Genomic DNA, 22,657 nt, shown 5'->3' on the forward strand with positions numbered 1-22,657 from the left:
TTCTTATAAAGAAAGTTCATTATGTTTTTGTGACTTAATAATACTTCTGCAGCACAGTTCAGCATGCAACATGTTTAACAATACCTTGCTTTGTCTTTTCTTAATTCACAAGTATTATTAAGTAGAAATCATATATAAGTTTCTGCTGTAGCTCCCAGTGCTTTCCCCCCTCATCATCTGAATCTGCAACATTGTATATAAAAGTTGTGTCCTTCAGTCTGACTTTCTCTTGAACCCAAAATACTATATTTGTGATCAAATGGTAGATTGAAATGACTGTGCTATACTGATTTCTCAGTTGTACTAGCTTTGTTGATCTGATGATAAAAAATGCTACTATATATATATATATATATATATATTACCTTCCAAAGGAAGATGAAGGAATTTATGTCCTTCTGTCATTGTCATATCTCTGTTAGCATACCTAAATTTCACTCTCTTTCTCCTCCATCTCTTGCTTGGATTATTTCAACGTAAGCATTGCATTAACTGGAACTATTCCCATGCTATTGAAACAGAACAATTACCATCATTTGTACATGCAGCTGAAACTGTGATTCCAGACCATGTTGTCATTGTTTCACTGTTTTCCAGTCTCATGGTCTTGGTTTTTCTAGAAGATGATTTATAGCCATTTTTCTTTGCTTTCTTGCAGAACAAAAATGTGGTGTGTGGTATCTGTACTGCTAGTTCATCATGTTCTTAAGATGATCTATGTTTTGACATATGTTGGAAGGCTAAGTTCTGGTTATCAACCTCTGAACTGCTTTTCATCTTCACCTTTACTACTATTCCATTACATTATTGGACTCAAGAACAGATTCGTCAGAAGACAACTAGATTAAGCCAAAGACCACCCTTGGGGAAGACCAGGAGGTTGAGAGGACATCCAACACTAATCCAGAACCAGATCTTTTTCCAGAACCAAAGTTCTTGAATCCCAAGGCCCCTGAACGCTTAGCCCCAAACAGTGCGGCCAGCAGGATAAACTCAAAGGCAGCCATTTCCCTAAGTTTTCTCCTCACATAGTGGGAATGACAGAGATGACAGGCCTGTGAGAAGGCAACTTAGCCTGTGTTCCAGTTAGTGAGTTGGACCACTGCCTAAACATTCATAGTGCTTTGCAGGATCAGGGCTTGATTAAGCCCCAGACAGAGATGGTGCTTCTTGCTCTGCAGGATATTTAAGACCTGGGGTAAACAGAGAGCCTTGTTGGTTCAGTCAGTTTGTATGGCTTGCATGCTCTGTGCTGTCTATGAGCCTAGACCTAGCACCCAGCAACTGACACCGCAACCCTGACCTCAGTGGTCTTTAGAAGACTGAATCTGGTCTCCAGCTATTGAGCAAACTCCTTCTGAGGAATCCTTTGACTACTTTAAGCCCTTGCTATCAGAGCCAGAACAATTGTGCATTGACTTTGAATTTTTAATAAGGTGATATTCTAGTCATGCAATAATCAACTGAAGTAGTAAAAAATATGGATGTGTACCTCAAACAAAGTTAGTATGCATAGGCTTGTGTGTTTTGGGGGTAAGATAAGATATGGTTTTCTTATGGAGAGGTAATTTCATAGATATAATGAAATAAGTGCTCTTTTACTCAAAAATGTATTTGTTTCAAGTCTCAATTGAATAGCATTTCTATAATAAGATGTATTTTTCCTGTACTCATTCTTTTAAAGGCGACATACATAAATTCATGAATATCATTTTCCTGTAAATGCTCAGAAGAACCATGATTTTTCAGTAACTGAATGGCATTAAAATGACTTCTGTCTTATGACGATTCTTGAGAGAACTCTGACACTTCTTATTTGACATCTTTTTAATGAAATACAAATATCATAAAGCAATGAACTTAGCTTCCTTTTTGGCAAACTTGATAAGGTCATGGCTGAAGAGTACAGTACTTGTAAACCCATCATATCACCAAATTGTGAGTATTTTTGTGCAGTACTGTGTATAGTGGGGAGGCAGAAAACAAAAATCATGATAGCTCAACAACTAATTTGTTGACCATAGAAGAAAACCACAGAGGGAAAACCATAACACTACAATAAAGAACATGGATTAGAAAGCGAAAACAAGACTCTTGTTTTCAAGGTAACATCAACAGCAGAATTTAATGGGATGGAGAACAGTGCCCAGCTTTCTTTTCATAGTTTACTCGGGGCTGTGCTAGTGCTGTGAAATATTATGCCCATTTTCAGTTCCATCCCAACAACATGTCCGTTCCCACACATGCTAACTGTGCAGTTTGGAGGGGGGAGGGATAATACACTGCATACAGACATATATTAAGGGTCTCAGAGTGCTGTGATCATGCTTTGAGTTTGGTTCTTAATTTATATGAGACTAGTTGATTAGCAAATCCAGTGCTTTTATACAGGAGCCATGACCTCCTCCTGTTTTACCCAGCTGATGGGAAAGAGATCAGACCTTAAGGTGCATTCTTGGCAATCTGAGCCAGAGGGTACATTTTGTACTAGTGAGAATCTGTTTAAATACTTTTAGTTTCAACAAGTAGCTTTTAGGTTCAGTTTGGATCTATGCCATTTGGGAATTTCATGATCTCTGTCTGACTTCTCATATGAACATGAACATATGAAGCTGCCTTATACTGAATCAGACCCTTGGTCCATCAAAGTCAATATTGTCTACTCAGACTGGCAGTGACTCTCCAGGTTTTCAAGCTGAGGTTTTTCACACCTACTTGCCTGGACCCTTTTTTAGTTGGAGATGCTGGGAATTGAACCTGGGACCTTCTGCTTCCCAAGCAGATGCTCTACCACTGAGCCACCGTCCCTCCCCTGCCATAGCCTGCATGCCTATCCTGATGGAAACATCTCTGCCACATGATGTTGTACATTATGATTTAGCACTAGTATTGAGAGACAGAAAGGTAGAAAGTCAAACTAAATATATAAATCAACAAAACTGAAAACAAAAGCTAGAAAGACAGTATGATGACTGTAGTTTGGAAGGCATGTCCTCCACCCTCTTTCTCATTTGTATGCCAATGAATAAAAAAAATGATTTTTAATTGTACTGATCAGCTTGCAAATCTCTGTGCTAGATGCTGCATATGTTTCTGTATGGCAGGCATCAGTGGCATTTGATTTTTTTGTTCTAGGAAATAGGATGTTCATTGTAATGTACTGAGTGAGGAGACATATTGAAGGCAACATACTTTATTGGCGAGTACATCACAAGGCAAGGAAACGTGGGCCGGGTCTCGATTATATACATACCCTGGAACAACCCTCCATCTGGCCAGGTCCAATCCTGGCCAGTTAAACTTCCCGCCACAGATCTTGATTGGCAGAGCGTATTAGCGAGCTACATCCGGGGACCAGTGGGCTTCCACTGGTCGCCTCTGTAGCGTTTGCTGTGTTGTAACATCTGGTGGTCTGGGGCGAGGAGGCCCAGTAGCGGCTTATGGTCCGTGGTGATCGTGAAACACCTACCGTACAGGTAGTCATTGAATTTATGCACACCCACCACTATTGCCAAGGCCTCCTTGTCTATCTGGCATAGTTGCGCTCGGCGGGGGTCAGGGTCCTCGAATAATAGGCCACGGGAACCTCCCTCCTGTCCGGGAGTTGGTACCCCAGGACAGCGCCCACCCCGTACGGGAAAGCATCGCAAGCCAGTATCACTGGTAAGGATTCGTCAAAATGGTGGAGCACCTCATTGAAAACTAGTAGGTCCTTGACTGCCTGAAAAGCGGCGGCCTGCTTCTTTCCACAGACCCACGGGGCGTTTTTATCTAGGAGCCTATGAAGGGGTTCTGCGATAGCTGCTTTGTGGGGCAAAAATGAATGATAGAAATTTAACAATCCCAAGAAACTTTGTACATATGAACATATGAAGCTGCCTTATACTGAATCAGATCTTTGGTCCATCAAAGTCAGTATTGTCTTCTCAGACTGGCAGCGGCTCTCCAAGGTCTCAAGGTGAGGTTTTTCACACCTATTTGCCTGCACCCTTTTTTGGAGATGCCAGGGATTGAACCTGGGACCTTCTGCTTTCCAAGCAGATGCTCTACCACTGAGCCACCGTCCCTCCCCTTGTAACTCTGTCTTGCATGTGAGGGCCAGGGTGTGGACAATAGCCCTGGTCTTGTCAGCCGTCAGGTGGATGCCCGCGGCATCTACTGCAAGCCCCAAGAACTCTACCCTCGACACCCCGAGGGAACACTTCTCCCGCTTTACTTTAAACCACGCCGCCTGGAAATGGCAGAGTACCTCATGCAGACGGCTGCAGAACTCCTCAGCGTCCGGGGCAGCGATCAAAACATCGTCAAAAAATGGTTGCACCCCGGGGATCCCTTTGAGGAAGGAATCCATTATGCTCTGAAAAATCCCCAGAGCCACACTAACCCCAAATTGCAACCGCTGCACCCGAAAAGTTCCCCTGTGGGTCACAATGGTCTGTGCTTCTGCTATCTCAGCATCCTTCAGGAGTTGCTGGTATGCCTGGGCCAAGTCCAGTTTCCCAAAAACCTTAGGCTGACCACCGGAATGGGGTATGGTGGCTCTCTCGAATGCGGTGGCTTCGTTGAAGGCAAGTTGTAGGGTGAGCTCCTCCTTTGCAAAGAGCTTTTGCTGCAGTCTTTCGTCTTGGAGGCCCCAGATGAATCGATCCCTCAGGGCTTCATCCAGCTTGTCGAAGCTGCAGTTCCCCGCAGGTTGGCGGAGGGCGGCCAGGTAGACTGCTTCCGTCTCTCCTGCCCCTTGATCCCTCTTGTGGAAGAGAAATCGGCGGGCGATGATGGATGGCTGGGGCAAGAAATGCCCAGTCAGGAGTCTGACTATCTCCTCGTACGTTTTCTCCGTGATCTTCACAGGGGCCGAGAGACCCTTTGCGATCTCGAATGTGGCCTTTCCGCAGACACTCAGGAGCATGTCTTTCTTACGGCTGTCATCCGTGATCATGTTCGCTCGTAGGTAGCAGTCGACCTGCTCCGTGTAGGTCTCCCACTTATCAGGGTTGGTGGGGTCGAACTCTGCAAGGTGGCCCGTCGTCACACTCGGGTTAGCCATTGCAGCGGTGGCAGCGGGCGCTTCAGTCTCCCTAGACTGCATGCCTTCCTCGTCTCCGGCCAGGTCCATGAAGTCCCGCTTGGGGAGTTACCTGGCTAGGATCCCATCCTCGTTGCCACTGTAATGTACTGAGTGACGAGACGTGTTGAAGGCAACATACTTTCTTGGCGAGTACATCACAAGGCAAGGAAATGCGGGCCGGATCCCAATTATATACATATCCCGGAACAACCCTCTGTCTGGCCAGGTCCAATCCTGGCCAGTTAAACTTCCTGCCACAGATCGTGATTGGTGGAGCATATTAGCGAGCTACATCGGGGGTGTCAGAACTGGAAAACTTCAGACAAGACGCGTTACTTTGTTTCAAAAGTTAAAGCGTTTATTGAGAACTACATTCAGTGGAGAAGCAAATTGACTCTGATAACCGGAGTGGCTATCGACGCATTCTTTATACAGGGGTAACAGAAACAATAGACCTTATTCTCACACTTCGGGAGACAGTTGTCTGTTCCCAGGCCTCTTATCTGCAAGGCGGAGGAAGGAACCCTGCTGCTTTGCTCTGGCAATCCAGCTTCAAAGGGACACCTGCAGCAGCTTCCCAGAGACTATCAGTCGCCCCTCAGTGATTTGGGTTTGTTTGAAATGCAAGGCATTTGGTTAGTAGGCATAAAGGCAATATTGCTTGGTTAGTGGAACATCTCCAACATGGAGTCAGTCAGGCTAACATTGCTAGGTTCAGCATACAGGAAAGTTACAAGTTCTGACATGGAGACCAGTGGGCTTCCACTGGTTGCCTCTATAGCGTTCACTGTGTTGTAACATCATGACTGAAATGCAAGACATAACAGTCATATTCCAAAAGGGATAGGATTTTCTCTTCATTTAAGAGCTCTGAAGGAAACTGTGACTGATTTCCCACTCGCCAATCTGCCCCAGGGCTTCAGCCAGTGTCGACTTTTTAGCGAGGCAAAGAGAAACTGGTTTTTAGAGGTTCCTCTTCGCCACTTGAAAAAGCCGACGCTGGCTGCTTGACAGAGGCATAAGGTGACTGGGAAATCGGTCTATATGTCTACAAGTTTATTCTGTTCATTACAATGCACAGCAAAAACTGCACTCACTGAATGCTAATTTATCAAAAAGGGACCCCAAAACCTTATGCTTTTGGAAGCTGGCAGTCCTTTTGTCTGAGACTTTTACAACTGATCTTCAGCTGACAGAGATCAGCTCCCCTGGAAAAAATGGCTGCTTTGAAGAGTGGATTCTATGGCATTGTACCATGCTGAGGCCCCTCCCCTCCCCAAACCCTGCCCTCTTCCAGATCTATCCCCCACCAAAGTCTCCAGTTATTTTCCAGCACAGATCTGGCAACCCTATACACTTATAAAGGTGTTCTGCCTTCCCTACTCTGTCATTTTTTGTGTGCTGCTGAACCACTCAACAGAAGGGGCTGAATGCCAGACTACAGAGATCTGTTTCCCTGGAGAAAATGGCTACTTTGGAGTGTAGAGTCTGTGGGATTATACCCCACTGAGGTCCCCTCCATCTCAACCCCACCCTCCCCAGGTTCCATCTCAAATCTCTAGGAATGTCCCAACCTAGAATTGGCAACCCTATGATTGGCCTTTGGGGCAATAATTTTCTAGAGGGTGGTAAAACTAGATTGGGTTGACTGACTTGTTAGGCCATAAGTATGGATGACAGGAACAGGGCGGGTTGCTCATTATAGGTAAGGTGTATTGATAAGCACACTGAGCCATTGTATGGTGGAAGGCCATCTGTAAGTGGGAAGGACTTTAGCTGGCAAAGGGAGACACCTCTTCATCTCTGGTCAGGTTTGTCCAAGCAGGTAACTCAGATAGGACACTAAGGACGGAGTCTACCGAGCAATATAACTTTTTATTTCCATTTTTGGTTACACAGGGCTGATTTCCTCTCTGCTTTAAGAATGAGTTACTTCACTCATCTCCTGTCTAGTCCAGCCCTGAACTGTACCTGGCCATCTCCTTTAAGGCCAGGAATTGAAACTGCTCTCCCTTTCCTGGCTCTGCCCCTCTCCTCCACCCTAAATCTCTGAAATATGAGGAAAATCCTTCCCTCCCTGTAGTGGCCATGAATGTCCTCCATCTGTGCCCTAGCTGACTGCTCCTCCCCCAGCCAGACATCCCCACCTGAACCTTTCATGGGAGGATAGTCCCAGAGCAGGTCTCTTCCTGGTTGGAACCTCCATGGCTGAGGCTCTGCTATCTCCTCTGCAGCCCTGACTGCCCCCCCCCCCCACAAACTCTGGTATCTCTGTCACATCACCCTTTAAGCAACCCATCATTAGTTGTATTAGAAAGTGTGTAGGGAGGGAATACCCTTGGTACTGGTCATCATCAACCAAGCCCTTAGATGTCTGTACATCACCGGGGAAAGGTGTTGAGATGTTGAGACTTGACACCACTTAGCACAGTTCATGTGCAGGCAAGGATAAACAAGGCAAGAAATAATTTCTGCCCAAGGTTGAAACTAGGTTGGAGTTGCCCAATGCCCAGTAGAGTTGTTCTAACTGCACCCAACCCTAAAGATAGTTTACAGTATTATGAGGTAGAACAACCATTTAGCTAAATTTGTTAAACCGATATTGGGTTATCTCATGTCATCATTCCAGAAAGAGCTGGAATCACATGTAAATCAGGGGTCTCCAACAGGTAGCTTGTGAGCTCACTGTCCATTGCAAAGTAGCTTGTGTATCTTCCTAGAAGACCCCAGGAAAATATCTACTTTATGTTTTTTAATTTTTTTAAAACTTTTGTTCATAACATTTTTCTCTGCACTGCTTTGGTAAGATAGCAAGCAAGAGGAGGAAGTAGCTCTGGATATTTTTCATTATTCAGAAAAAGCAAGCATTAAATATAAGTCTGGCGATTCCTGATGTAAATGATTCTAGATTAGTCAAGGCTGATGAAGCTGCATTCAATGCAAGATAGAAATGAATAAGGCACTTGATGGATTCTTCTCAGTCATAAGCTTCAAATTGAGATCTATGTATATATCAGAGTGCAACAGTTGTGGTCTGTGGAAAGTGAGCTTTATTTCTGTGAATGGACTTAACTTGTCTTTATCCTAACCCCTCCCCCCCAGTTCTTGTCATGATGTCATCTTTTGATCATTTTCCACTAATGCAATCCAGGAAAGGGGTAGTGGTGGTTTTTTATTCATCCGGAGCCAGGTAGGATTTTTTTTTTAAAGTCCTTTGAAAGCAGAGCCAGCAGTTAATGTAATGTTAAAAATTCACATTATATCTTGTCATTCTTACTCCTCTCACTAAATCTGTCAGGATTATCTCTTTCCTGGCCATAAATGTGTTAACATTTGAGTATAACCACCAGCCAGTAACCATAGTGTGTTTATCATATTTGCTAAAATTGGATTTGGTTACTAATTTTTTTTCCCTAGGGTACACCAGGGCACATAAGTTTTTTCTCTATATATGCTTGTCTTCTCTTCTGAGAGGTTATTGGGGCAGCTGGGATCCATGGAAAAGATGTGTTAATTTTAGACTTTGCTTTCAAGCTGTTAAAACGGGAGCGTGCAAAAGGGATATGGCAAAGATCTCTTTTTACAAGTGAAAAGACAGCTTGGGATTTGGCCTGTATCTATGCAGGAGACTATAAACAAATCCATTCATTTGATTTTAGCCTTGCTTAACTTAAAAATTAGGTTTTTTGCAGCACCATCAGGCATTAAGATTGACATTTCATGGCATTTAAGATGCTATTTACACATTGTAGGCTGCTAGGCTGATACCATAACATTTGCCTCTGATACATGCAGCCACCTTCCGATATGTGATAATGAGATGAGATGGCCACATGAAGGAAGGAAACATTTACAGGCTAAAGCAAACTGATCGAGACAATACAGTTTATATCCATCTACGGAAATTAGTCTTGTTATGACATAAACCTTGTCACTAGTATGACCGTCGCACCACAGTGTAGACCAAGCTGATTGCATATGTACAAGGAGCTGGGAGCAGTTAATAGAGAGCATGTGTGGGTGAGTGCATGGGATGAAATTTTCTTCTATCCAACTTTAACTCTGAATATTGCCAACTATTTTTCTTCCACTCTTCAAGCTCTGCTGAGAAAGGAGAGTCTCTCTGTTTAAATGGCCCCTGTAGTGCTTGGCTCCTCTGTAAAGGTGGGTAAATGATTGCCCTAAGGCCAAAGAAACTCAAGGTGTCTTCAAACTTTCTTTAATATGCAGAAACACACAACAGAGAACTTAGACTTAACAATGACTCTATGTCCCTAACTATCAACAACTCAGTTCTAACAGAGGGCTTTTTTGTAGCAGGAACTTCTTTGCATATTAGACCACACCCCTCTTATGTAGCCAATTCTCCAAGAGCTTAAAGGGCTCTTATTACAGGGCCTACTGTAAACTCCAGGAGGATTGGCTACATCAGGGCTATGTGGCCTAATATGAAAAGGAGTTCCTGCTACAAAAAAAGCCCTGAACTAGTGTATTCCAGAAGACACAACTATGTAAAGAGACAGAGTTCCACTTAGGACCTAAGCCTGCCTTTTAAAGAGACAGATTCCATACACTATGTAACCCTCTCTTTGCATGGGTATTCCTTAGCATGACATGTCCTCAAATAAAGTATCTATCACAAATTTGGGGTCACAGGTTCAAGCACACACCGCTCCTGCAGAGAGGAAAACTTTTCACTCCTGCATAACAAAATCAGCATATTTACATGAGTGGCAACTGACCTGCCCACTCCTGCTCTGGGTTGCAGCTTTGTTACAGCTTTGTTGACAGTTCCAGAGGCTTTGTGGAATGAACACTGTCCGCGGGGAGTAACCTCTGTCCTGGAGTAACCTCTGGGGGCTTATAGGAATCAAGATGGTGCTCAGACTTCAAGGTGCTGTCTTTTCCAGGGAAGAGTCCTGTGGGAACAGGTTGTGGTACCCCCAAATCTGTGTTAGCTATCAGTGCATGAATCTTTCATATGTGCCTCCTATTCCTTCTGCAGGTTGTCCCTTAAAGGGTCTTCACTGTATATGCTCTTGATTCATCCCTCTCTGCAGTAATGGTCACTGGTACTCAAGCATGCATCAGTGCGCTGGATTCCTTGATGTGGTAAGTGAAATAACTTCAGCATGTTGTCTCTCGTGCATTGGTATATGGCTACCTTTGGGTCAATCATTAACAAGTTATTTGAGCTAGTAAGCTCAAAGTTCTGACTCGACTTGTTTCTGGACCCTTGAGGGTCAGGGCTGGTGGACTCTTGCAACAGGCACAGCAAATTATCACTGACTGAATCAGTTTGAATAATTGCATGGATTACTTTTTCATCTAGGACAATTATGTCTTCCTGACAGGTGGTTATGGTGGCCCTGGACAATGTATCAGCAATAAACATGCCCTTGCCTTTTATATAGACAATTCTTATATCAAAGCACTGTAGTGCAAGAACAGGAGTCTTGCAGATGGACTTACTGGAGATTGCTTCCAGCAGCTTGTGATCTGACTGGACCACTGTTGGTAGACCAAACACATATTGATGAAACTTCCCCATGGTGAACACAATGGCCAGAACCTCTTTTTCTATCTGCACACAGTTTTGCTCAGCTGATGGAAATGCTCAAGAGGTGTAGGTAATGGGAGCAGGCAGGCAACCGCTTGGACTATCAGCTGCTCTGCTGGATCAAAGAATCTGAGTGCAGGAGTTGTGGTGACTGTTGCCTTAAGAGCCTGGCAGTGGGGCTGAGCTAGGCCCCACTGCCAGACTGCCTTCTTCTGCAGGAGCTCAAGTAGAGTTATTGTCAAGGCTGATTCATTAGGGATATACCCAGAGAGATACTGTATCCTACCCAAGATATGTTATATGTACTTTCTATATATTGGCAGAGACATCTGAGTTATGGCCAGTACTTTGGCATCATCGGGTTCAAGACCATCTTTAGAGATGATGTGCCCCATATACTTGTCTTTGTCAATCATGAACTGAACTTTGTTGGGTTGGACTTCACACATTTCTGGAGAGCCCTCTTCAGGACTTATTCAAGGATCTGATGGTGTTCTGCTTCTGTGGAGGCTGCAATGACCATTTAATCTGAAATGACGTGCACACCCAGGATGTCACAGCAGCACTCAAGATTCTTTTCCTGGAAAACTTCACTGGCTGATTTGATGCCAAAAATGTGGCATCCTACTGAAATAGTAGCAACCCATGTGCACAGTTCAGCAGATACCTTGTTGAGCTTGACCTGCCAGTAGCCATCTTTTTTTGTCCAAGATCGTGAACAATTTTTTTGCCAGCCAGGTTTTCTTGCATGTCTTCAGTGGTAGGGATGGAAAAGTGCTATTGTTTGATGGCTTTGTTTAGGCTCTGGGGTCTAGGCAAAGGCAAAGTGATCCATTCTTCTTCTGAGTAATGACAAGGCTGTTGGCTCATACTGTTGGCTTCATCGCCCTAGAGATGACTTTGTTCTTTTCCAGATGGTCTAGGCCCGGGTCTCCTTGAGTGCAGATACTATAGCATAGGGAATTTTGTGTGTATCACCAGCGGTATCTCAGGATCTACGTGGATATGGTAGGTGCTAGTGAACTGTCCAACCCCTTGAAAGACATCTGCATAGATTTGCAAAATATTATCTTCAGAAGCCAAGGTGAGCAGTGACATACTATGGACTTTTATAAGAAGGTCAAGGGCCATGCAGACTGGGTTTCTAAGCAGAGCTGGTTCATCATCTTCTGTGACATAGAAAGTCAACAGGGCTGTGCCTTCAGGTAAGGTATTTGATTGAGCACTACTATCCAGCTTGAAAGATATAGGAACACCTGCTAAACTCATGGAGGAAAACCATGACTCGGAACTGTTAGGTTCTCCCCTAGGCTGAGGTGCTGTAAACATTCCCACAGGTTCCATATACTACAGCTCCAACTGCATGCCTTTGTTCTAGAGGAAACTGCCCTACAACACTGAGAATCACAGGCTGCATGCACCACATCAGTGTCTAGTTTTACGCATTAAGAGTCAATGATTCAAATAGGGTTGCCAGGTAAGGCAGACAAACTGCTGGGGGCCTTACTAGGAGGCGCTGGGAAAGAGAAGGTGTCACACAGCAGGGAACCAGGAAGAGCCTTTTACTGGCTGCCACCACTCTGGTAAGGGTCTGTCTGGGAGGGTCCAGAGCACCCACCCAACCCCTGCATCTTCCCTATTAGCAAATGCCTTTTAACCATGACTAAGAGACATGAGAGCCCGGGCAGTTTAACAACAAGAAGTTTAATATAAGTGCTGTAGAACAATAAGTGGGTAGTAAAACATTTAGTGCAACAGTGAAATAAGAAACAGTAAAGGTTGGTGTAAATAAATAAAAGCCCTGATGCATCTGACTAGAGTCCCATTCTTTAAGTCAAATCAATTCACTCACCCTCTCTTGATGAGGGATGTCTCTACATCTACATCCTCCCCCAGTCCAGCCTCAGCAGAGAGAAGAACTGTCCTTTCCAGCCAAGCCTATTTATACTTTCCTCCCAGGTCACACCCCCTCTGGCCTAGTTTTCTCTCCAGAACTCTGCTACCCAATCAGAGGGACAGAAGGAATCCTGTCCCCTGTATCTACTCCTAGGCAGGCTTCTCCCTGCTCTCTAGGCCACACTACACCTCAGATCATGACAGAAAGGAAGAAGCGCAGTTGAACTCAAAAGCCAGTTCTGGCCATTGCATTTAAAGGGACCACATTCCTTTTAAATGGTTCCCCTCCACTGGAAATATGGACACCTTATTTTGGGGTTCATAGTATTGTACCCCCTGGTCCAATCTTTTTGAAACTTGGGGGGGCAGGTTGAAGAGGAGCACCAGCAACTATATTGAAAATTTGATGTCTCTGCCTCAAAGAACAGCTCCCCCAGAGCCCCAGATACCCATAGATTGATTCTGCATTATACCCTATGAGGATTGGTCTCCATAGGGTATATGGACCCTTAGTGGCTATTCCTCCCTCCCCCCACTTTCTGATAAGCCTGAAGCAGGGGAGGGGCTTCAAAGTGGGAGATCCTCTGAACCCAACTCGAGATTGGCAACCTTAGATTCAACAGGTTGCTATAATTAACATTGCAGTAGTAGCACTGGTAAATTACTCCAATTCAAAATGCTATTTAGTACTTTAAAAGATATTATATACCATGATTCTATTTTACAATCTAGGAAGTCAAAAATAGCATTCCAGTCTGTATCTCTTAATCTAGAATACATGAAGTGAAGCCAGTTTTAATCTAGGGCTGAATATACAGGGCTCATTTTCTACCAGGTGCTCCTCTGCATATTAGGCCATGTGCCCCTGATGTAGCCAATCCTCCTGGAGCTTACAGTAGGCCCTGTAAGAAGAGTCCTCTAAACTTCTGGAGGATTGGCTACATCAGGGGTGTGTGGTCTAATATGCAGAGGAGCTCTTGCTAGAAAAAGAGCCCTGTGAATATATATCAGGCTGCTATTCATATTTTTAATAAAACAAGATTACCCAATTCTACTAGTAGTTTAGGCAATAATGTGAGGACCAACATCTTGCATCAGGTACCTTGTCATTCTAGAGGAGACTCTATGAAGATTCTCCAAAATTAAAAGTGATTGCAAATGAGACATTGGTATCCAAATAATACAAATTGCATATATTTTATGCAGTGAGCACAGTCTTAGAAAGATATATAATTTACTTTAGCTTTTGGCAAACTATTCAAATGAGAACTAATCTTTGAACTAACTGTTCTTAGAAAGTACCTTCTGCTCTTTTGATAGCATTCCTTTCTCAGTCATGTGGTACCTGTTCCATGGACGGGTTTTATTGCAAAGCAGCAAATATTTCTTTGTTCCAGCAGCCAGGATGTGTGTGGGTTTTGAAATAAAATTAATTATCCTTATTTTAAATTTAACATAATTTCTCCAAGATGGAGATCATATTGCATTTCCCTAAGAAAGTCTACTGATATTGATGATGTGTTTACATTTCTCCTTTCACCACAAAGGAAAAGGAGAAGCATTTAACCCATTTCAAATGGCATTTGTTCACATCGGCTTGATTGGACTATGTTTATGCCTCAAATTGAGGGCAGCAGACTGTAATCCAAGCAAGAGATGGTCCCTTTCTTCTACTTATAGCTAAACTACAACTACACAAATAGAAATTTTGTTTACAGATGTTTATAACTTGATTACAATCAAGTTATAAAAATAAAGTGTGGCATGTTTTAGTTTTGTGTGATAAATGTGCGTTGGACAAATCATAGTCACATACCACATTATAAAAGGTAAATAGAGATATACATAAAGATGTATTTTGATGGCAGTGTTGGCAGAATGTAGTTCTGATTTATCTTGTTCCAAATTAAAATGAATAAATCTTTCACTCATTCTATGAAAATTATGTATTTCAATCATAGTGTCGCATTTTTAATTATACATGGTGTCACGTTGAGTCAACAATGGTAATAGTAAAGTTTTGAAAAAGATTCACTCAAGAGTGATATACCATTGATTTAATACTATAGAAATGCATCAAAAGATCAGAATCAGTCCTCCAAAATGCATACAGCAGTGACTGTAAGATGTGTCCTACACAGTCCTGTTAAGGAAAAAAAATATTGGCTCCCAAACAACCTATCCATTTTCTACGAGTCCAATAACTGGTGAGCTAAACCATGATTGGACTCACAGGTTATTGGCTATAGTGTTACTGTAATCATTAATCTCCTAGATTTTCCTGTCCAGTCAAGTATCTGCTAGGTAGGTATTGCTGTATGAGTACTACAAAATCTCATTCTATTTTGTAAAATGAGCACAGACTTAGAAAGACTCATAATTTGCTGTGGCTTTACTAATTTATACAAATGCTTTAATTGAGGGTGTAAATTCCAAACTGGAAAATCAAGGAGGTGAATTATTATAATAGTACAGTATCCCAAAACATGTGAATCCTACCCATGTCTACAAAGAGGAAATAGTTTTAAAAGAACTGAAAGTTAGCTGGGAATCAATTTTTCTTTTACTTTACTCTCTCCTTTGATTTCAAAGATCTGAGGGGGGAGAGAGGAGAGTTCCTTAAAAGGCCATGTCAGGGATTACAGGATCTATGTGGACAAAAAGACAAATGGAATGGAGTGGCAGTAAGAAAGGGAGCTGGATCAAATCCATTAGGATAAACTTGAGTATTATGCATACTGAAACACCCACCATTTTGGCTGACATTGTGTTCGTGACTCACAAGCAAGAAGTAAATTGGTTAGTGAGCTGTTTGGATGCATCCAAATAAATCTGGGTGTGTCTGTCTGCATGACTACACTGCTTTTTTCACATGATTAGACTTTCTTGCCAGAGCCACTCCCACCTATCAATCATCTGCTGCTAATGTCTCCTCCAGTTTCTAAAAGTTCATATAGTAAAATGGAAAAAAGAAACAATTTGGCCAGGTCCAGATTGGCACTTTAAACTGACACAGGGATGGCTTGCAAACAGATTAAAAAATCAATTCAAAATGCACACATCAGCCTCCCATCCTGCTCCTTTACTCACCCCGTCCTTAGGCATCTCTGCCACAGCTCAAAAAGCTACCACTTACAAAGTGGTAATTTTTTTTGTGCCACATGGCATCCATCTCCCCGGGCATCTGAATGCCAGAGTATGCATGCAAGATGCATTGGCAGTGTGAACCCACTAGGCCGCCCCAAGCCACTTCCAGCTTTTTTTAAAAAAATACATTGCTTCCAAGCATAGGTGCATGGGTGCACCTGTGCATGACCAATAAATTAATGGGGGGGGGGAGAAACCCAAAGCAAGATACAGGGATGATGCACAATAGCTGTCTGACCATGCTGAAGCGTGCCCTGTGTGGGATACAGGTGCTTTGCAGGAGAGCAAGTGGACAGGCTTCAGACACTCCATTTTGAGCTGGCTCGATTTGCTCCCCAAGCTGATGGTCTGGACCCAGTCTTGTTTTTTTTTTTGGAGGGGGGGGGGTTAGCTGAGACTTACTACTCAGTATCTCCATGTATGCTAATGAAGCCCCCTGCTCTTGCATTTAGTTGTCAAATAGATGCTGATGATGACATGTCCTTTTAAAAAATGAACATTTTTTTTTTCAATTCAGATTTTGGGAAGGGCATGAATGGCAGAAAGTCAGGGTATAAATTCTGTAAATTAAGTTAATAAATAAATTCTGGTATCCTGTGGTATTTAAATTCCCTGGTACTGTTCCAGAATTCAAGTTGTACTAGGATTCTGGAATTTTTCAGGTTTCATTATTCCCTGTGGAGTGGTGGGGCTGAAGTAGCTGTTTTTTAACTAAATGACACCAAAATTGCAAGGCTAGTGCCACCTATCCACTAAAGAATGCCCCCAGAAGTTTTGGACCAAATTGGACTTCTGGGGCAGGAAAATGCCGAGCTGAGCTGCTTCTCATAAAGGGAGCAGGCTGGAACTTCTGTTTGGGGTAGTGGAATGCAAATTAATGCCTACTGCCTACTTTTCTCAGTCAGAGATTAGTCCAAGATATGCACAGAAAACTTTGAGGAGATTTACCTTGGCTAAAAGGGAGTCCTGGGGGGGGGCTCCTTTGAGGCTTTGAGGAGTCTCCGGAGAAGAGTTGCATTTTTATCATCTACAAAAGTTTTCAAAGTCATTTATTTGACATAAGCTCGACAGAATCCTAACCTTCTTGGACATTACTAAACATCTAAAGCTACACAAGACTGGTGTGGACCTAGATAACTTGTAGAAAACGTACAGATTACTATCTTTCATTCCGGGACTATTTAAAGTTAAACAGAATAAATTTAAAAGGTGGGAAATGGAAATCTAGAAAACTTGGAAGAAGAAGGGATGAAGAGGTGAAATTTGGACTTTTTAAATTTAAAGGACAGTGCTAAAAAGTGAAAAGGAATTTATTGTTTGGTCTACTTGCGGTTTTGAAAAAAGAGCACCATCGTCACAGACCTGCAGCATATACAGTCAACACAGGAGGTACGTCAAGTATCATAGGATCTCTCTATCATCGAAAACGGGATTTGGTGGCAAGTAAAGCAGGAAGCATTAGATGAAAAGCCTACTTTAGGACTATAATACCATAGGAAAACATCGGCGGCCATTGCAAGGAGGTTAAAATTAAAATAATAATTTTAAGGTGTTCGGGACATTAATAATTGTTGGAAACAATTGAGATGGTGATGAAAAGATAAATACAATTGGACATTATTGTTAATATTGGACTTTAGAAGCTTTTAAAGAAAAAATTGTTTAAAGGGAAGTAGAAAGTCACGACCGCCATTTTGAAAGAAATAAAAACTTCAAAAATTACTATCTCAGCCTACGAGGCTCTGAGGACAGCGAAATTAGGCTTGTTAGAAAAAGCAAGCTCTAATCTTTTGAATTTGATAGTTGAATTTTAATCTGGTGAGAACAAAAATTTTTGGGTTTTTAAATGTCAGAGCACAAGCAAACCCGTACAAGGGCTACCTCTTTGGAAAAAATGCAGGAACAGTTAGAGGCAATAGAGGCTAGAATGATGAAAGGTATGAAAGACATGATAACTGCCTCTAAAAAAGAAATTATAGAAGAGATTAAAAAAGGATATTGAGGATCTCAGAAATGAAAGTGCAGGAGATTTAAGGGAAAATGAAAGTACATGATTCCACCTTGTTGAAAATACAGGAAAAAGTAGCGTTCATGACTGCAAATTGATGGAAACTCAGATACGTCTGAGAGGAGTACCTGAAAAGGAAGAGAGTGACTTGAAAGAATATATAATAAAAATAATTGCAGAATTTTTGGAGGAAGATCCTGAAGAGTCTAAAAATATGTATGATTATATGTACAGAGTGAACTCATTCTATGCCAAAAAAATAATCTACCAAGAGATGTGGGCATAAGATATATGAAGATGAAGAAGATATTGGATTTATATCCCGCCCTCCACTCCGAAGAGTCTCAGAGCGGCGCACAATCTCCTTTATCTTCCTCCCCCACAACAGACACCCTGTGAGGTGGGTGGGGCTGGAGAGGGCTCTCACAGCAGCTACCCTTTCAAGGACAACCTCTGCCAGAGCTATGGCTGACCCAAGGCCATGCCAGCAGGTGCAAGTGGAGGAGTGGGGAATCAAACCCAGTTCTTAACCACTACACCAAACTGTCTCTTCTATGACAAAAGAAATGGTGGGAAAGATTATGAACAAAAATTTTGAAAATATATTGATTGTGGCAGGTAGCAGAGTAAGAATCATGAAGGAATTACCAAGGCAAGTGATAAATGACAGAAGAACATACAAAAAACTCACAGAAAATTTACAAGACAATGAAATGAGGTATAGATGGATAATACCTGAAGGTTTGAGCTTTGAACTTCAGGGGAAAAGAACCACAATTACAAATGAACAGGAACTGTGTAGATTTTATGAAGAACATAAAGAATTTGCACCATGACAGATTACAAATTATTATCTTGGAATGTAAAAGGACTAAATTCACCACAAAAAAGAAGGGCAACATTTCATTGGATTAAAAAGCAAATTTGTAATATAGTTTGTCTACAAGAAGTACATATAAAACAGAAGGATTATAATTGTTTATGGAATAAACAATTGGGATTATAATTTTATTCCCTGGCTGAGCAGAAGAAAAGGGGAGTGGTTTGTTATGTTAAACAGGAATTAAATCCGAAATTAATATTTAAAGATAAAAATGGAAGATTTGTAGCAGTAGAAATAAATTTGAAGGGGAAAAAAACATTGTTAGTGGGAGTGTACACACCAAATGGAGCGAAAGATGTATTTTTTAAGGATAATACACAACAACTTGATGAATTGACGTATGATCAAGTTTTGATAATGGGGGGCTTTACTGGAACAATTCAGAATGTATTGGATACATCTGGACAAAAAAATAATAAAGAAGGAAAATTGCCAAAATCTTTTTTGAACTGGTTAAACAAGAAAACCTGGAAGATATATAGAGGAAATTTAATCCTGATGTACAGGATTCTACATTCTTTTCAGCAAGACATAACTCTTTTTCTAGAATTGACATGTTGTGGGGCACTAAGGATTTGGGCCTTATAACAAAGAAAATTGAGATTTTGCCTAAAATAAGAGCTGATCATAACCCAATAATGTGGATTACAAATTCATTGAAAAAATCAAGAAGATGGAGATTAAATGAGGATTTACTACAGAATAAAGAAATAGTGACATCTCTAGAAAACGAGACCAAAGCTTTCTTCCAAATAAACGATAGAGAAGATATTGAATTCCAGACAGTGTGGGATGCCTATAAGACAGTAATGAGAGGAATATTGATAACATTGAACAACAAAGATAAAAGGGCAAAAGATAAACAGATGTTGGTCATTCAAAATGAAATAAAGAAAAAAAGGTGAATTAAAGAAAAGGCCAGGGAAAAAGAAAATTATGAGGGAGATCATAATATTACAAACACAAATGAGACATTTGTTAAGTAAAGAATTGGAATGGAATTTGAAAAAATCACAGCAAAAGTCTTTTGAAGGAGCAAATAAACCTGGAAAGTACCTGGCCTGGCAATTGAAAAAAAAAAGAAAGTAAAGTTATCAGTAAGATTGTGGTGGAAGGAAGAGAAATGGTGGATCAAGAAGGAATAAAAAGAGAATTTTTTAAATATTATGCTAAACTATTTAAGGGTGTTAAAATAAAGAAAGAAAAGATGGAACTATATTTACAAAATATTAAAATAGCACCCTTAACACAAAATATGAAAAAGGTATTGAATGTGCCAATTGAAAGACTAAAGATTGAAGCAGCGATCAATGCAATGAAAATTGGAAAAGCTCCTGGGCCAGATGGATATACAGCTACATTTTTAAAAACATTTAAAGAGGAATTAATACCGAAGCTCCAAAAATTGATGAACATGAGATTAAAAGGTAAAATACCAAATACATGGAAGGAAGCAGTCCAAAAAAAGATAGAGATGTCACGAATGTAAAAAATTATAGACCGATTTCATTATTGAACAATGATTATAAAATATATACAAGAATACTGGCAGAACGAATTAAGCAATATTTGATAAACTTTATAAAGGAAGATCAAGCAGGATTTCTCCCCAAAAGAAAGATAAGAGACAATATTAGAAATGTTGTAAATATTGTAGAATATTACGGAAGACATCCAGAAAATGAAGTAGCATTATTTTTTGCGGATGCAGAGAAAGCATTTGACAATTTGAACTGGGACTTTATGTTTGCAGTAATGGAGAAAATGGAGTTGGGAGAAGAATTTATAAGGATGATAAAAGCCATATATACTGAACAATGTGCAAGGCTATGTAAAAATGCAGACCTTACAGAAGATATGATAATGAGTAAAGGTACAAGACAAGGATGTCCGCTCTCTCCACTGTTGTTCATAATGACACTTGAAATTTTGCTGATGCAAATTTAAGAAGACAAAGAAATAGACTTCCAGGATTTGGAGAATGCTGAGCTGACCTGCCTCTCTAAGGGGGGCAGACTGGAGCTTCTGTTCGGGGTAGTAAAGGGCAAATTTTTGCCTTCTGCCTACTTTTCTCAGTGAGAGATTAGTCCAAGATATGTGCAGGAAACTTTGAGGTGATTTACCTTGGCTAAAAGGGAGTCCCGGGGGGGGGGGAGGGCTCCCCGGAGAAGAGTTGCATATTCATCATCTGCAGAAGCTTACAGAGTCATTTATTTGACATAAGCTTGACAAGATCCTAATCTTCTTTGAGATTGCTAAACATCTGATGCTGTACGAGACCAGTGTTGATTTGGATAACCTTAGAAAAAGGTACTGATTGCTATCTACCATTCCGAGACTATTTTAAAGCAAACAAAATAATATTAGAAGGTGGGAAAGAGAAAGTTTGAAAGCTTGGAAGAAGAAGAGGAGAAGGGGTGAATTTTGGACTTTGTTAAATTAAGGACAGTGTTAAAAATTGGAAAGGAATTTATTGTTTTGTCTACCTGCGGTTATGGAGTGAAAGCACCATCATCAGATCTGCAGTTTCTACAGTCAGCACAGGAAATACGTCAAGTATTGTGAGACTTTGTTACCAGTGACAACGTGACTTGGGGCAAGCAAAGCAGGAAGTAACTATTGAAGAAGTGGACCTACTCTAGGATTGTTTTACCATAGAAAAACATCAGCGGCCATTACTGGGAGGCTAAATTTTTAAAAAATTAATATCTGAGTCTGGGAAGGTCGGAGGATGGCGAAATTAGGCTCGTTTGAAAGGGCAAGTTCTAATCTATCAAACCTGATAGTTGAAATTTAATTTGGTGATATCAATTTTTTGCTGTTTTTTTAATGTCAGAGTCAAAGGTAACCCATGCAAAGGCTGCCTCATTGGAGAAGATGCAAGATCAGTTGGAAGCAATGGAAGCTAGGATGATGAAAGGGGTGGAAAAGATGATAAATGCTTGCAAAAAAGAACTTAAAAAAGATATTGAGGACTTTAAAAAAGAAATGGAAGAGCTTAGAAAGGAAACAGTGGTGGTGTCAAAAAAAGTGCAAGAGGTAAAAGGGAAAGTTAAACTCCAGGATTCCACCTCATTAAAAATGCAAGAAAAAATAACAATCCATGACTGTAAATTGATGGAGACACAAATACGTCTGAGAGGAGTACCTGAAGAAGAAGGGACAGATTTAAAAGAACATGTAATAAAAATAATTGCTGATTTCTTGGAGGAAGATCCTGAAGGGACTAGAAATATGTATGATTATATGTATAGAGTGAATTCATCATATGCCAAGAAAAATAACTTACCAAGAGATGTGGTTATAAGATATATGACAGAAGAAATGGTGGGGAAAATCTTGAATAAAATTTTTGAAAAGACATTGATAGTGGGAGGAAGCAGAGTAAGAATAATGAAAGAACTGCCAAGACAAGTGATAAATGACAGGAGAACATATAAGAAATTAACAGAAAAACTATGTGACAATGGAATGAGGTAGAAATGGAATACCTGAAGGTTTGAGCTTTGAGCTACAAGGAAGAAGGATTACAATTACAAATACACAGGAGCTGCGTAAATTTTATGAAGAGAATAAAGAATTCGCACCATGATGGATTATAAATTATTATCTTGGAATGTAAATGGACTAAATTCACCACAAAAAAACAAAGGCAAAATTTCATTGGATTAAAAAAAACTGTAATATAATTTGCTTACAAGAAGTTCATATTAAACAAAAAGATTATAAATTTTCATGGAATAAAAAATTGGGACTGGAATTTTTTTCATTGGCTGAACAGAAGAAAAGGGGTGTGATCTTTTATATTAAACAAGAATTGGACCCAAAAATAATATTTAAAGATAAAGATGGAAGATTTGTGGCAGTAGAAGTAATAATAAATGCGAAAAAACCTTATTATTGGGACTGTATGCACCAAATGATGCAAAAGATGTTTTTTTAAAGACATTATAAAACAACTTGATGAAGTGACATATGACCAGGTCATGATTATGGGAGACTTTAATGGAACAATTCAGAATACATTGGACAGATCTTGGGGGGAAAAATAACAATAAAGAAGGAAAATTGCCAAAATCCTTCTTTGAACTGGTT

General features: G+C 40.9%; 1 non-coding gene across 1 annotated transcript; it reads right to left on the reverse strand.

The window, feature by feature from the left end:
• Positions 1-3,995: 3,995 nt before the first annotated feature.
• Positions 3,996-4,062, reverse strand: TRNAS-GGA (transfer RNA serine (anticodon GGA)). Its single transcript has one exon. It is a non-coding gene; the product is annotated as a tRNA-Ser (tRNA).
• Positions 4,063-22,657: the final 18,595 nt, after the last annotated feature.

This window comes from Heteronotia binoei, chromosome 6 (genome assembly GCF_032191835.1).
Source record: "Heteronotia binoei isolate CCM8104 ecotype False Entrance Well chromosome 6, APGP_CSIRO_Hbin_v1, whole genome shotgun sequence".
In the NCBI taxonomy this organism is placed as follows: Eukaryota; Metazoa; Chordata; class Lepidosauria; order Squamata; family Gekkonidae; genus Heteronotia; species Heteronotia binoei.